A 16662-nucleotide genomic window follows, 5' to 3' on the forward strand; every position below is an offset into this window, starting at 1 on the left:
AACCACTCCCTCACCCCCTCCCTATCTCTATAACCCCTACACTCCCTGTCCTCCTGTTCAAATCCCTCCCTGACCACCTCCCTATCTCTGTAACCCCTACACTGCCCGTCCTCCTGTTCAAACCCCTCCCTCAGCCCCTCCCTATCTCTGTAACCCCAACACTCCCCGTCCTCCTGTACAAAACCCTCCCTCCCCCTCCCTATCTCTGTAACCCCTACACTCCCCATCCTCCTGTTCAAACCCGTCCCTCACCCCTCCCTATCTCTGTAACCCTGCACTCCCCGTCCTCTTGTTCAAACCCCTCGCTCACCACCTCCCTATCTCTGTAAACCCTACACCTCATCCTCCTGTTCGAACCCCTCCCTCACCACCTCGCTATGTCTGTAACCCCTACACCCCCTTCCTCCTGTTGAAACCCCTCCCTCACCACCTCCCTATCTCTATAACCCCTACACTCCCCGTCCTGTTCAAACACTTACCTATCTCTGTAACCCCTACATTCCCCGTCCTCCTGTTCAAACCCCTCCCTATCTCTGTAACCCCTACATTCCCCGTCCTCCTGTTGAAACCCCTCCCTCACCACCTCCCTATCTCTGTAACCCCTACACTCCCTGTCCTCCTGTTCAAATCCCTCCCTGACCCCCTCCCTATCTCTGTAAACCGTACACTGCCCATCCTCCTGTTCAAACCCCTCCCTCACCCCCTCCCTATCTCTGTAACCATTACACTCCCCGTCCTCCTGTTCAAACCTCTCCCTCATGCCTCGCCCCCCCCCCCAGTCTCCCAGTAATTACCCAGACACCAGACGGTTAATGTTGACGCTTTATTTCGTTATGGAGCTCGATCCGTGCATCTTGTCCACCCGGACGGTCAGAGACCAGGGCGAGGGAAGAGTCTGTTGGTGGGGAAGTAGGGAGTCGGGGTAGGAGGGGATGTCGAGGATCTCTCTCTCCTCCTTGTGTTGCCTCGGATTTGTGTTGTGGGGGGGAGGGGGCTATTGTTCACCCCTCCCCTGACCGAACCGAGATCCCTGGTTCCTGGCGTCACACACAGGCCCCCGTGGGCCGTCCCGGGGGGAAGGGACACTCACTCCCGGCTCCTGGTGGTGGGCCTTTGGGCAAAGAGAAGGATGGGGGCGAGGGGGGGCGGGAGGGAGGCAGAGGAGAGGGTGGATTCTGTTCCCGGGTCTGCGGCCTCAGGTGGCAGTGGGCAATAGGACCCCGGCGGTACACTCGGCCTTGTTCTTCCCCACCCCTCAGGGGGACGGAGTGGGGGGAGGTGACGGGGAGGCGACCCCGGGGAAGCGTTCCTTCAGAGTGGGGGAGCACCCGGTGGACACACCCACCGTCCCAGAGTCGACCTCCCTCCTCACCCCGGATGAGGAGTGTGGGGCGAGGATGAATCCTCTTCCTCGGAGGTGGGAGGGTGGGATCCCGACGGGAGAGTGGGAGGGTGTGGTGGCGAGGCGGAGGAGGAGGAGGGGAGGGGCAACTGGCTGGTTGGAGGTGTGGTTCCCTGATGGGGAGGGAGAGCCCGATGGAGGCGGGGGTTGGGGACCAGGTGGATGGTGGGCGGAGGAGTGTATTCCTCACCCGACCCTTCCTGCTCACTCTCTTCCTCCTCGCCCCGGGAATCCTGCTGGACGACCGAGGGGCAGGGGGAAGGGGAGGATGAAGGAGAGGGGGAGGTGGAGGGTGAGGAGGCAAGGGACTGGGACGGGACAGACGAGACGAGGGAAGGTGTGGGCCGGGAGATGAGTGAGGGGGTAGGGTGGGTGGAGGAGACGGAGTAGGAACGCCGGGAGACGAGGCTGGGTGCGGCACGGGTAGAGTCGAGGGAGAGGGAGGGTTGGGGAGAGACGAGGGAGTTGGTGGCACGAGAGCGGAGGGATGGGGAAGGGCGGGAGGAGCGGTAGGAGGGGGCGGTGTGACAATCCCGAGGGTAGTGAGGAAGAAGAGGGGGTGGGGGAGGGCGGGTCTGTCTCCATCCCCTCCTGGTCGCTGCCGAGTGAGGTGGGGGGGCTCAGGGAGCCACAGGGAGGGGCAAGATGCCCCTGGCAGGGAGGGAGGCAGAGGCGAGTGCCAAGGCGGGAGCGAGAGTCGCCTCTCAGCCCCTTTTTGGGCTCTGCCTCCTCGGGGTCTGCGAGGGAGGGTGTTGGGGTGGGCGTCCCCCGCGGTGGATCTCCTCCGCTTAGGCCACGGCTCACCTGGGGCAAAGGGGAGGGGCAGGGGGAGAGGCAGGAGGGCAGCGAGGGAGGGGCTGGCGCAGGCTCGCCTGAGGGTAGAGGTGGAAGAGGTAGTGGGAGGGAGGGGAGGGAGGAGGGAAGGGATGGGATGGAGGTAGGGAGGAGAGAGAGAGCGAAACATGATTCAGTCTGTGTCATGGTAGAAGACAACCCCCCCCCACTCTCGACCCCCTGAACACACCCTTGATCTACCGACACCACTCCCCTGCACCAAAACCAGCGCTCGACATGCACCCCTTTCCCAGGATACAAGAGCTTCGGGCGAGACCGATGTGCGGGGCCACGAGGCCGCACAGGATCAGAGAAAAGTTGCACAAAGTTGTGAACTCAGCACTGGCCTCGAGCACACCTTCGAAAGGGGATGCCTCGAAAAGTCGGCATCCGTCACTGCGGACGCCCATCACCCAGGACAAGCCCTGGTCTCATTGCTGCCTCACGGAGGAGGGACAGGAGCCTGAAGACACAGACACAGGAACAGCTCCAACCCCTCGGAGTGGGGAATGAACCCATGAACTCTTCCTCAGTATTTCCTCCCCAGCCTCGAAAAGATCTTTCAATGGGGATGGTGGCACACATCATCCCAGCACGCAGGACAAGCCCTCGTCTCATTGCTGCCTCACGGAGGTGGGACAGGAGCCTGAAGACACACACTCAATGATTCAGAAACAGCTTCGTCCCCTCCGCCATCAGATTTCTGAATGGACAGTGAACCTGTGAATCCTGACTCAGTATCTTCCCTCTCTTTTCCCTCTAATTATTTGATTTATTTTATACATACTTACTGTAATTTGTAGTATTTAATATCCGGTATTGCAAAGCTTTCTTCACCACACTATCCACGAGATTCCACCTTCTGGGAACTGTGCACTATTATTCCTAGATCACTCTGTTCTACTGCATTCCTCAGTGCCCCACCATTTACCATGCATGTCCTATTTTGATTATTCCTACCAAAATGTAGCACCTCACACTTATCAGCATTAAACTCCATCTGCCTCTTCTCAGCCCAGCTCTGCATCCTGTCAATGTCCTGTTGTAACCCACGACAACCTTCTACACTGAGCACAACACCAACTTTTCATGACTTCACCCCCGATCACACCACATGATCTCCGTGAGCTTGCAGACAACATGAAATGAGGTGTCAATGGTGGCGAAGATAAATAGCGTAGATGACTGGGGAGGTGTGCAATTCAGGGAGGGGCAAATGGATCTCAGTCCACGGACCCCTGAGGTCCTACGTCTGACATCTCTCCTGTACTGACCCCTGAGGTCCCACATCTGACATCTCTCCTGTACTGACCCCTGAGGTCCCACGTCTAACACCTCTCCTGTACTGACCCCTGAGGTCCCACGTCTGACACCGCTCCTGTACTGACCCCTGAGGTCCCACGTCTGACACCTCTCCTGTACTGACCCCTGAGGTCCCACGTCTGACACCTCTCTTGTACTGACCCCTGAGGTCCCACGTCTGACATCTCTCCTGTACTGACCCCTGAGGTCCCACGTCTGACATCTCTCCTGTACTGACCCCTGAGGTCCCACATCTAACACCTCTCCTGTACTGACCCCTGAGGTCCCACGTCTGCCATCTCTCCTGTACTGACCCCTGAGGTCCCATGTCTGACACCTCTCCTGTACTGACCCCTGAGGTCCCACGTCTTACATCTCTCCTGTACTGACCCCTGAGGTCCCACGTCTGACATCTCTCCTGTACTGACCCCTGAGGTCCCACGTCTGACATCTCTCCTGTACTGACCCCTGAGGTCCCACGTCTGACATCTCTCCTGTACTGACCCCTGAGGTCCCATGTCTGACACCTCCCCTGTACTGACCCCTGAGGTCCCATGTCTGACACCTCTCCTGTACTGACCCCTGAGGTCCCATGTCTGACACCTCCCCTGTACTGCCCCTTGAACACAGCGATCTGCACACCCCTCCAAATCTCTTGCCGTACAATTGGCATCAGCACAGCAGCGCCTCTACTTCCTGCAGAGGTTTGGCATGGCATCTAAAACTTTGACAAAATTTTACAGATGTGTGGTGGAGAGTGACAACGTTTTACAGATGTGTGGTGGAGAGTGACAAAGTTTTACAGATGTGTGGTGGAGAGTGACAACGTTTTACAGATGTGTGGTGGAGAGTGTGCTGATTGGCTGCGTTACGGCCTGGTATGGAAACACCAATGTCTTTGAGTGGAAAATCCTCCAACAGGTAGTGGATTTGGCTCAGTACATCAGGGGCAAAACCCTCACAACCATTCAGCACATCTACAGTAAAGTTTGCTGTACGAAAGCAGCATCCATCATCCGAGATCCCCACCACCCAGGCCCGGCTCTCTTCTCACTGCGGCCGTCTGGTAGAAGGTACAGGAGCCTCAGGACTCGCACCACCAGGTTCAAGAACAGTTACTACCCCTCAACCATCAGGCTCTTGAACAAAAAGGGATAGCTACACTCACTTGCCTCATCATTGAAATGTTTCTACAACCAATGATCTCACTTTCGGAATTCTTTATCTCATTATTTCAGTATTTATTTCTGATTTTTTTCCATTTGTTGTCTTCTGGCCTCTGGTTGATCTTTCACTGACTGTGTTATAGTTACTATTCCATAGATTTATTCAGTATGCCCGCAGGAAAACAAATCTCAGGGTTGTAGACAGTGAGATATATGAACTTTGTACTGCTCCCAAAAAATACCACGATTCAACCTTCCTGTCCTCTTCCGCCCCCCCACCCCCACTGCTCCACTGTGGGAGAGGGTTCTCTAACAGAGGGGTAGATCAGTTGTCCCAAACAAGAGAAAATCTGCAGATGCTGGAATCTGAGCAAAACACACACAATGCTGGAGGAACTCAGCAGACCAGGCAGCATCTATATGGTCGACGGTTTGAGCCGAGACCCTTCAACAGGACTGAACTTCTGTCCCGCTGAAACATCGACTGTTCTCTTTTCCACAGACGCTGCCTGGCCTGCTGAGTTCCTCCAGCATTTTGCGTGATACACCCGTTGTACCTGTTGTGGAATCGCAGAGAGGGATCTCTTGATTTAAGTCCTTGAGGGAGTGGAACCTCAAGGGGAGGGATGAGGAATCTCATGGAGGACTGATGTCATCTGCTGCATTTACGCCCCCTTCCCCCTCCCCAGGACTTACCTGCTGCGGCTCCCATAAGAGTGAGGACTGCAGCCTCAGGAATCCCCCACCTGCGGACGAACACAGACCCTCTGTCAGTGCATGACTCCCTCACCAAGCCCTTGCCAAGGGAGGGAGTGTGCCTCACAAACTCACACAGACCCTCGCTTGTTTGTAAAACCTCCAACTCACTCACTCCCTCCTACAACCCTCTGTCATTCCCTCTCATTTCCACCGTTCCTCATCTGCCCTCTCTCTCTCTCTGTTGTGAGTGTCTATGGATAGCATTCCCGTCTCCGTCTCCCCCCCACTTCTCTCTGTCGTTCACTTCCTCTATTTCCCTTTCTCCCTCTCATTTTCCCATTCTCCCTGTCACTCTTCATCCCCCTCTCTCTTCCACATTCTTCCTCTCCCTCTCCATTCCCCTCTCCCATTCTTTCTCCTGTTTCTCTCACCCCACTCTCCCTCCCCTCTCTTTCTCTCTCTTTACCCCATTCTGCCTCTCCACCCCCCAGGACAGAGGGAAATGGTGATGGATCCACGGTGCAGATTTTGCCCTTTCACCATGTCGTTGCTTCCAAGTCAAAACTCACGTTCTCTCTGAACCATCTTGCGTTTATGACCAATGGCTGCGATCGGGAACTTGGAATAAACCTGTAGAAAGAAGAGTCACAGGTCACAAAGAGAACTGGAACTCACTCTCTCTCTCTCTCTCTCAATCCCTCTCTCTCCCTCTCTCCCCGTCTCTCTCTCTCTCTGCCCCCTCTCCCTCTCTCTCTCTCCCCTATCTTGCTCTCTGTCCCCCCTCTCCCCCCTCTTTCTCCCTCTCTCTCCCCCCCCTCTGTCTCTCTCTCCCCCCTCTCTCTCACTCTCTCTCTCTCCCCGTCTCTGTCCCCCTCTCTCTCTCTGTCCCTCCCCCCTCTCTCCCTCCCTCTCTCTCTCCCCCTCTCTCAGTCCCTCTTTCTCTCACTCTCTCTCCCTCTCTCTCAGTCCCTCTTTCTCTCACTCTCTCCTTCTCTCCCTCCCCCCTCTCTCTCTCCCTCTCTCACCCTCTTTCTCACTCTCCCTCTCTCTGTCTCCCTCCCCCCTCTCTCTGTCTCTCTCTCAGTCCCTCTTTCTCTCACTCTTTCTCCCTCTCACTGTCTCTCTCTCAGTCCCTCTCTCTCAGTCCCTCTCTCTCTGTCTCTGTCTCTCTCTCTTCCTCTCACGCATTCTCTCTTTCTCACTCTCTCTCATTCTCCCTCCCTCACTCTCTCTCCCCCCCTCACTCTCTCTCCCTCCCCCCTCTCCCTCTCTCTCTCCCTCTCCCTCCCTCTCGCTCTCTCTCCCTTTCTCCCTCTCACTCTCCCCACCCTCTCTCTCTCCCTCCCCTCCTCTCCCTCTCTCCCTCCCTCTCACTCTTCCCTCTCCCCCCTCACTCTCTCTCCCTCCCCCCTCTCCCTCTCTCTCTCTCCCTCTCTCTCTCTCACTCTCTCCCTCTCTCTCCCTCTCACTCTCCCTCTCCCCACCCTCTCTCTCTCCCTCTCTCTCTCTCCCTCTCTCTCTCCCCTCCCTCTCCCTCTCCCTTCCTCTCACTCTCTCTCCCTCTCCCTCTCTCTCCCCCACCCTCTCTCTCTCTCACACACACAGTCGGAGAGGGGAGAGAGAGGGTGTGGGGGAAGGGGAGGGAGAATGGGTAATCTGGGGGGGGGGGTGTTGACTATTGAAGACTCTCACCGTGAGAATGGTGTTGATGATGATGATAACGAGGATAACAGAGCCAAAGGAAGTGAGGAGGATCTGCCCGAGGTACTCGCAGCATTCTGTCCCCTCCGACACCCTCGAACAGGGGTTCCCTGCCTCACCCACCACTACGTTTCTCCACGACAGGAGTAGAGCCATTGGGAGGAGGGGGTGAGAGCCCTGTTGAGGCTTCTCCTCCTCCCTCCTCCTCCTCTGTCACAATCCTGAGGCGCTCTCTCTCCTTCCCTCCGACTCTCTCACTCACGGTCTCAACGGCCTCTCTCTCCTCCTGCCTTTGCTCGCTCTCTCAGTCGTGGGCTTGAGGCTCTCTCAGTCCTGATGTTCTGTCTCTCCACCTCCCGTCTCCCTCTCCCTCACTTTCCCCTCACAGGTCTCGATGCTCTCTCTTTCCCCACAGCAGACCCTCTCTTCCATTCCCTCTCTCTCTGTCTCCTCTCTTCGCAGACCCGACTGAGGTGGGGTCTGACCCTGGCAGGGTCCAGGCAATGTCTGCCCTTCCCCTGTCCCCTCAGGGCCCCCACTGACAGGGAGGCATTGTGACCCGGGCCAGACTGGGCAGGGTTGTTTGTGATGTGGGTGAGCGGTGGGAGGAGGGGTGGGATGGGCTCGGGGGAGGGGAATGGACGGGAGGAGGAGCACAAGGTAGTGGAGGGAATGGGAGAGGGGAAAGGAAAGGAGGGGAGGGGTGAGAAAGGGAGTAGAGAAACTTACAAAACCTACTGCACAATACAGGCCCTTCGGCCCACAAAGTTGTGCTGAACATGTCCCTACCTTAGAAATTACCAGGCTTACCTATAGCTGTCTATTTTTCTAAGCTCCATGTACCTATCTAAAAATCTCTTAAAGACCCTATCGTATCCACCTCCACCACCGTCACTGGCAGCCCATTCCACGCACTCACCACTCTCTGAGTAAAAAACTTACCCCTGACATCTCCTCTGTACCTACTCCCCAGCACCTTAAACCTGTGTCCTCTTGTGGCAACCATTTCAGACCCGGGAAAAAGCCTCTGACTACACACGATCAATGCCTCTCATCATCTTATACATGATTGAAAGAGATGGGAGGTGAGGGGACGGGGATGGGAAAGGGAGGAAGGGATTGAAAGAGAGAGTGGAGGGGGGAGAGAGAGAGTGATTGAGGGAGAGAGGGAGCGATTGAAAGAGAGAGGGAAGGGGAGTGAGGGAGTGATTGAAAGAGAGAGGGGAGGGGAGAGGGAATGATTGAAAGAGGGATGGGAGGGGAGAGAGGGAGCGATTGAAAGAGGGATGGGAGGGGAGAGAGAGGGAGCGATTGAAAGAGGGATGGGAGGGGAGAGAGAGGGAGCGATTGAAAGGGAGGGGAGGGGAGAGAGAGAGAGTGATTGAAAGAGGGATGGGAGGGGAGAGAGAGGGAGCGATTGAAAGAGGGATGGGAGGGGGAGAGAGGGAATGATTGAAAGAGGGATGGGAGGGGAGAGAGGGAATGATTGAAAGAGGGAGGGGAGGGGAGAGAGGGAATGATTGAAAGAGGGGAGGGGAGAGAGAGAGTGATTGAAAGAGAGAGGGGAGAGGAGAGAGAGGGAGCAACTGAAAGAGGTAGGGGAGGGGAGAGAGGGAGTGATTGAAAGAGGGAGGGGAGAGAGAGGGAGCGATTGAAAGAGGGAGGGGAGGGGAGAGAGGGAGTGATTGAAAGAGGGAGGGGAGAGAGAGGGAGCGATTGAAAGAGGTAGGGGAGGGGAGAGAGGGAGTGATTGAAAGAGGGAGGGGAGAGAGAGGGAGCGATTGAAAGAGAGAGGGGACAGAAGAGTGAAGCTTGTGAAGAGTCTGAAATAGACAGAAGGTAAGGATACTCCCGTAGCTGTCCCCCGATGGGATAGGGTACCTCATAAATGTAAACCTACAGTACAGGATACCCATCAACTGTATCCCGATGGTACAGGATACCCCCCGACTACCCCGATGGTACAGGATACCCTCGGCTGTATCCCGATGGTACAGGATACCCCCCGACTACCCCGATGGTACAGGATACCCCTCGACTACCCGATGGTACAAGATACCAATCGACTGTACCCCGATGGTACAGGATACCCATCGACTGTATCCCGATGGTACAGGCTTCGCCAGTGCCCGTCTCCCAGTGGCACAGACGATGGTGCATCCCCCAATGGTACAGTGAACCAGTGTCCATCCTACCAAAAGCACAGGGTACCTGTACATGGAGCCAGAGGAAATAGCAGGCGTACTTAATGAATACTTTGCTTCAGTGTTCACAATGGAAAAGGATTTTGACGATTGCAGGGATGACTTACAGCGGACTGAAAAGCTTGACCACGTAGAGATTAAGAAAGAGGATGTGCTGGAGGTTTTGAAAAGCGTCGATTCGGTTAAGTCTCTGGGACCGGACGAGATGTACCCCAGGGTACTGTGGGAGGTGAGGGAGGAGATTGCTGAGCCTCTGGCAATGATCTTTGTATCATCATGGGGACTGGAGAGGTTCCAGAGGATTGGAAAGTTGCAGATGTTGTTCAAGAAAGGGAGTAGAGAGAGCCCAGGAAATTATAGACCAGTGAGTCTTACTTCAGTGGTTGGTAAGTTGATGGAGAAGATCCTGAGAGGCAGGGGTTATGGACATTTGGAGAGGCAAAATATGATTAAGAATAGTCAGCATGGCTTTGTGAAAGGCAGTCTCGTGCCTTATGAGCCTGATTGAATTTTTTGAGGATGTGACCAAACACATTGATGAAGGAAGAGCAGTAGATGTCGTGTATATGGATTTCAGCAAGGCATTTGATAAGTTACCCCATGCAAGGCTTATTGAGAAAGTAAGGAGGCATGGGATCCAAGGGGACGTTGCTTTGTGGATCCAGAACTGGCTTGCTCACAGAAGGCAAAGAGTGGTTGTAGACGGTTTATATTCTGCATGGAGGTCGGTGACCAGTGGTGTGCCTCAGGGATCTGTTCTGGGACCCTTACTCTTTGAGATTTTTATAAATGACCTGGGTGAGGAAGTGGAGGGATGGGTTAGTAAGTTTACTGATGACACAAAAGTTGGGGGTGTTGTGGATAGTGTGGAGGGCTGTCAGAGGTTACAGCGGGACTTTGACAGGATGCAAAATTGGGCTGAGAAGCGGCAGATGGAGTTCAACCCAGAAAAGTGTGAAGTGGTTAATTTTGGTAGGTCAAATATAATGGCAGGATATAGTATTAATGGTAAGACTCTTGGCAGTGTGGAGGATCAGAGGGATCTTGGGGTCTGAGTCCATAGGACACTCAAAGCAGCTGTGCAGGTTGACTCTGTGGTTAAGAAGGTGTACAGTGTATTGGCCTTCATCAATCGTGGGATTGAATTTAAGAGCCAAGAGGTAATGTCACAGCTACCCTGGTCGGACCCCACTTGGAGTACTGTGCTCAGTTCTGGTCGCCTCACTACAGGAAGGATGTGGAAACTATAGAATGGGGGCAGAGGAGATTTACAAGGATGTTGCCTGCATTGGGGAGCATGCTGTATGACAATAGGTTTGGTGAACTTGACCTTTTCTCCTTGGAGCTACAGAGAATGAGAGGTGACCCGAGAGAAGTGTATAAGATGATGAGGGGCATTGATCCTGTGGATAGTCAGAGGCTTTCCCCCGGGGCTGAAGTGGCTAACACAAGAGGGCGCAGGTTTCAGGTGCTTGGAAGTAAGTACAGAGGAGATGTTTCTGAGCTGCTGTAAAAAGCCTTCTTGTTAGCCTTCTCTCTTGCGATCTGATTTTCCCATCCCCTTGCATATTGAAGTCCCCATTACAATTGTGACATTACCCTTATTACATGCCTTTTCCAGCTCCCTTTGCAATCTCAACCCCACATCTTGCTACTATTTGGAGGCCTGTATATGATTCCCTTTACTGTTTTTTTTCACTCTTGCAGTTTCTTAACTCCACCCACGAAGACTCAGCATTCTCTGACCCGCAGTCACCTCTTTCCAAAGATGTAATTCCATCTCTTACCAACGGAGCCACTCCGCCGCCTGTGCCCTCCCGTCTGTCCTTTCCATACAAAGTACATCCTCTGATGTTACGCTCCCAACTGCGGCCTTCTTACAGCCACGACTCAGTGACGCCCACAATGTCAGACTGACCAGTGTCTCATGGCACCACGAGTTCTTCCAGCTCATTCTGAATGCTTCGTGCACTTTCAGTCCTGCATTCTTCACCCTTTGAATTTTGCCTTTGTGGTTCAATTTAACTCATTGTGCTGTCTGCATTTAGAAACATAGAAAACCTACAACACAATACAGGCCATTCAGCCCACAAAGCTCTGCCGAAGGTGTCCTTACCGTAGAAATTACCTGGGGTTCCCAATTCATCTACTGTAAACCTGCTGGCTCATCCTCAGCTCGATCATCCTGGTCCCCATCCCCTGCCACACTTGGAGCTTTGGGCCCTCTATCTAATAAAAGTTGTGCGGACATTGGAGAGGGTCCAGAAGATGTTGACGAGGGTGATCCTGTGAATGCAGTGGTTAATATACGAGGAGTATTTAATGGCTCTGGGCCAGCACTCACTTGGAGTTAGCAAAATGAGGAGGGATCTCATTGAAACCTTTTGAATTTTGTCAGACCTGGATGTGGGGGAGTTTAGGACCGGAGGGCACAACCTCAGAATAGAGGGACATCCATTGACAACAGAGGTGCGGAGTTTCTTTTAGCCAGAGGGTACTGAATCTGTGGAATTCATTGCTACAGACGGTTATGCTGGTCAAGCCACTGGGTATATTTAAAGCTTAAGTAGATGGATTATTGATTAGCAAGGGGAGTAAGCAGGAGAATGTGTTTAAGAGGGATATTAAATCAGCCAATCAGCAGAGCAGACTCGATAGGCCGAATGAGCTAAATTGCTCCAATGTCTTGAGGCTTTCATATTTGATTTCCCAAATAATGATATTCCGTCTGGGTCTGGATGTCTCGAACTTCCATTCCCCATTCCTGTTTCCCTCCCTCCCCTTATCTCTTTACCTGCCGATTCTCCCCCTCTCTCTCCCGTGGCTCTCTGTCCTCTTCTATCAGACTTCTATCAGACTGCCCCTTCCCCAGCCCTGTATCTCTATCACCAATCAACTCCCCAGCTCTTTACCAACCCTCTCCCTGTCCAGGTCTCACATCTCTCTCACCCCTCCCCACCTCTGAAATCAACTCCCCAGCTCTTTACCACCCTCTCCCTGTCCAGGTCTCACATCTCTCTCACCCCTCCCCACCTCTGAAATCAACTCCCCAGCATTTTGTCTCCAGTCCTGCCGAACGATTTGGCCCAAAACACCGATTTGGCTCTTTCCCACAGATGCTGCCTGGCCTGCTGAGTTCCTCCAGCTTTTTCCCTCCATTGCTCTGTCTGCCGGCCCTCTTTCTCACAGTCCTTGTAGATTCAACTTTCGCCAGAAATCTCTCTCTCTCTCTCCATCTTGTTTTACAGCGGTTGGCACCCAGCTTAATGGTGCATCACGGCCACCTTCTGCCCCGGAGTGTGCGATGGACTCACATTTGAAATCCCTTCACCCAATCGCACACACACACACACACACACACACACACACACATACCCTCACCTACACTTTATCCTCCCATCTTTGGCCATCCTAGTTCCCTATTCCTGTTTATCCCAGTAGTTTGCCATCAATTACATCCTTCTTAATTCCAAAGGCATTTCTCCCATTTCTACCTGCAGGGCAGATACTGGTGATGTTTTAAAAGCCCCACAGCACACTCTCAAAACCTGAGCCTGAATCACATCCAGTTTCCTTATTAGAGACCTAGCTGCTGATCCATATGCTACACTTCCATAATCCAACACAGATCTTACTGACGCCACATACATTCTCTTTAATGCTGAACAACTTGCTCCCCATTCCCTTCCAGTCAAACATCCCATCACATTTATTACTTTTTTACATTTCTCCTCAACTTTCCTGAAATGGTCTGCCCATGTTAACCGTGAATCAAACATAACTCCTAGAAATTTAAATGATCCAACCCTTTCTAATTCAATCCCTTACATCCTTAATTTCTTCCCTACCTCAATTCTTTTCCTGGTGAAAAATACAGTTTGAGTTTTTCCCACTGAAAATCTCCATCCCCAATCATAACCCCACTCTACCACTTCATCAATTGCTCCTTGTAGTTTCCAGATTACATGCTCCGTGTTCCTGCCTCTTTTCCACAAGGCCCCATCATCCGCAAACAGTGACCTACCGATATCCACTGGTACCTTTGTGAAGATATCATTGATCATAATGATGAAAAGTAACGGGCTAATCACACTACCCCGAGGTGTGCCATTTCCCACTGTGGACTGTTTTGATAATTCTGATCCAGATCGAACTTGAATTTTTCTACCAAACAAAAAATCTTTAATCCAATTAAAAACTCTCCCCCCAACCCCCAACTTGTTCAGTTTAATTAATAATCCTTCCTTCCACATCATATCATAGGCTTTTTCAATGTCAAAAAACACTGCAGCTACTGATTCTTTATTTGCCTGGGCCTTTCTTATTTCAGTCTCTAACCTTATCACTGAGTCCATGGAATTCCTTCCCTTCCTAAAACCACTCTGATAACTTGCCAGCATTCCTCTCTTCTCAAGATCATATGATAACCTTTCAGTTATCATCCTTTCCATTACCTTACATATATTTGATGTTAGTGCTATTGGCCTGTAGCTAGTTGGTTTTGACCGATCCTTGCCATGTTTCCTTATTGGAATTACTACTGCTTCTTTCCATGCGCTTGGTAATCTTCCCTCTTCCCACACTGTTATAAAAATGTAGTAACTTCAAGAGTGCTCCATCTCCTAGGTTTTTTAGCATAGCATAGCACATTACATCTTTCCCTGGGGAGGTTGGTCTCGATCTCTTTATTGCTCTCACCATTTCTGCCAAAGTAAATGGATCATCAATTATATCATCTGGTTCTTTCCTCCTGTTTAACACACCTGGGTATGGACTGATTGTTCTTTCCCTTCTCCTTCTCCCTTCTTCAGACAAATTTTCTGAACTGTGTATCTTTACAAATGACTTGGCCATGATCTCAGCCTTATCCCTGCTGGAGACTGCTGTTTCCTCTCAGATATCATTCCTGGATACTCCCAATCGCTTCTATTCCCCCCCCCCCCCCATCCTCTTAATCATTCCCCATACCTCCCCCACAGGCGTTGTTGCAAAAACTCCTCCCACTTGCCCTTTCAGCTTGACGTATAGTTCTTCTCGCCACAGGTCCTTGTTTCTGATAGACCTTATTCTGAGTGACGCAATTCCGCTTCCGGGAACCTCTGGCCCCACCCCTCCTGCTGTTTCCCCGTTTCCTCAATGTCCGCTTGCGGGTGGGGGTGGTGTTGCTGTATCGGCCTCTGTCAGTCCGCTTCCCCACGGGTGATGAGCAGAGGAGCTGAGGCTTCCAGGTCTAGTTCAGGCCCTCCCCGCACTGCGGCGCTCCCTTACCTCTCCCTCCAGCAGTAAGGCGCTCCCTCACCTCTCCTTCCCGCACCGCAGGGTTCCTTCATCTCTCCTTTCCGTACCACGGTGCTCCCTCGTATCGCCTTCCGCACTACAGCGCTCCCTCACCTCCTTCCGGTACCGCGGCTCTCCCTCACCTCTTTTACACTGTGACGTTCCCTCACCTCTCCTTCCCACACAGCGGCGCTCCCTCTCCTCTCCCCATACCGCGGCACTCCAACTCTCCTTCCCGCAGCGCAGCGCTCCCTTCCACAGTAAGGCGCTCCCTCGCCTCTCCCCGTACCGCGGCGCTCCAACTCTCCTTTCCCGCAGTGCAACACTCCCTCGTCTCTCCCTCCCGCAGTAAGGCGCTCCCTCTCCTCTCCCCGTACCGCGGCACTCCAACTCTCCTTCCCGCAGCACAACGCTCCCTCCCGCAGTAAGGCGCTCCCTCTCCTCTCCCCATACCGCGGCACTCCAACTCTCCTTCCCGCAGCGCAGCGCTCCCTTCCACAGTAAGGCGCTCCCTCGCCTCTCCCCGTACCGCGGCACTCCAACTCTCCTTCCCGCAGCACAACGCTCCCTCCCGCAGTAAGGCGCTCCCTCGCCTCTCCCCGTACCGCGGCGCTCCAACTCTCCTTTCCCGCAGTGCAACACTCCCTCATCTCTCCCTCCCACAGTAAGGCGCTCCCTCATCTCTCCTCTTCGTATCGCGGCGCTCCCTCGTCTCTCCTTCCCGCACCGCGGCGCCTCATCCTTTCTCCCCTCTCACAGTTCGATCACGGCTGATCTATTTCTCTATCAATCCCGTTCTGCTGCCTTCTCCCCGTCATCTTTGATATCCTGACTGATCAAAACCCTCCCAACCTCCACTTTAAGGACTTTGCAGTGGATTCCAGTTAACTGGGCCATCGGTTATCGGGGCGGCCACTTCAAGTCGGAGCACAGAAGCAGGCCATTCGGCCTGTCTAGTTCATGCCAAGTCATTTAAACCAGATGTCACCACCCTTTTTTGCACCGCGGACCCTCCACTCTATCCACAACACCTCAAACCTTTGTGTCATCAGCAAATTTACTAACCCACCCTTCTACTTCTTCATCCAGGACATTTATAAAAATCACAAAGAGTAAGGGTCCCAGAACAGATCCCTGAGGCACACCACTGGTCACCGACCTCCATGCAGAATATCACCCATCTACAACCACTCTTTGCCTTCTGTGGGCAAGCCAGTTCTGGATCCACAAAGCAAGGTCCCCTTGGATCCCATGCCTCCTTACTTTCTCAATAAGCCTTGCATGGGGTACCTTATCAAATGCCTTGCTGAAATCCATATACACTACATCTACTGCTCTTCCTTCATCACTGTGTTTAGTCAATCCTCAAAAAATTCAATCAGGCTCATAAGGCACAACCTGCCTTTCACAAAGCCATGCTGACTATTCCTAATGATATTATGCCTATTCAAATGTTCATAAATCCTGCCTCTCATTATCTTTTCCATCAACTTCCCAACCACTGAAGTAAGACTCACTGGTCTATAATTTCCTGGGCTATCTCTACTCCCTTTCTTTAATAAGGGAACAACATCTGCAACTTTCCAATCCTCTGGAACCTCTCCCATCCCCACTGATGATACAAAGATCATTGCCAGAGGCTCAGCAATCTCCTCCCTCACCTCCCACAGTACCCTGGGGTATATCTCGTTCAGTCCCGTACCCAAATCGATGCTTTTGAAAAACTCCAGCACATCCTCTTTCTGAACGTCTACATGCTCAAGCTTTTCAGTCCGCTGTAAATCATTCCTACAATCGTCAAGATCCTTTTCCGTAGTGAATTTTGAAGCAAAGTATTCATTAAGTACCTCTGCTATCTCCTCCAGTTCCATGCACACTTTTCCACTGAAAACATTTGATTGGTCCAATTCTCTCACGTCTTATCCTCTTGCTCTTCACATACTGTAGAATTCCTTGGGGTTTTCCCTAATAATGCTCAACAATGCCTTCTCATGGCCCCTTCTGGCTCTCCTCATTCTTAAGTTCCTTCCAGCTAGCCTTATAATCTTCTAGATCTCTCTCACTACTTAGATTTTTG

The 16662-nt window shown here is 52.6% G+C and overlaps 1 long non-coding RNA gene across 1 annotated transcript; it reads right to left on the reverse strand.

Moving 5' to 3' along the window:
• Positions 1-2067: 2067 nt before the first annotated feature.
• On the reverse strand, positions 2068-14342 carry LOC132387646 (uncharacterized). The gene is made up of 4 exons (XR_009509962.1): positions 14277-14342; positions 5973-6033; positions 5401-5450; positions 2068-2274 (listed from the first exon to the last, which is right to left on the reverse strand). It is a non-coding gene; the product is annotated as an uncharacterized LOC132387646 (long non-coding RNA).
• Positions 14343-16662: the final 2320 nt, after the last annotated feature.

This window comes from Hypanus sabinus, unplaced genomic scaffold, assembly GCF_030144855.1.
Source record: "Hypanus sabinus isolate sHypSab1 unplaced genomic scaffold, sHypSab1.hap1 scaffold_2069, whole genome shotgun sequence".
Lineage (NCBI taxonomy): Eukaryota > Metazoa > Chordata > Chondrichthyes > Myliobatiformes > Dasyatidae > Hypanus > Hypanus sabinus.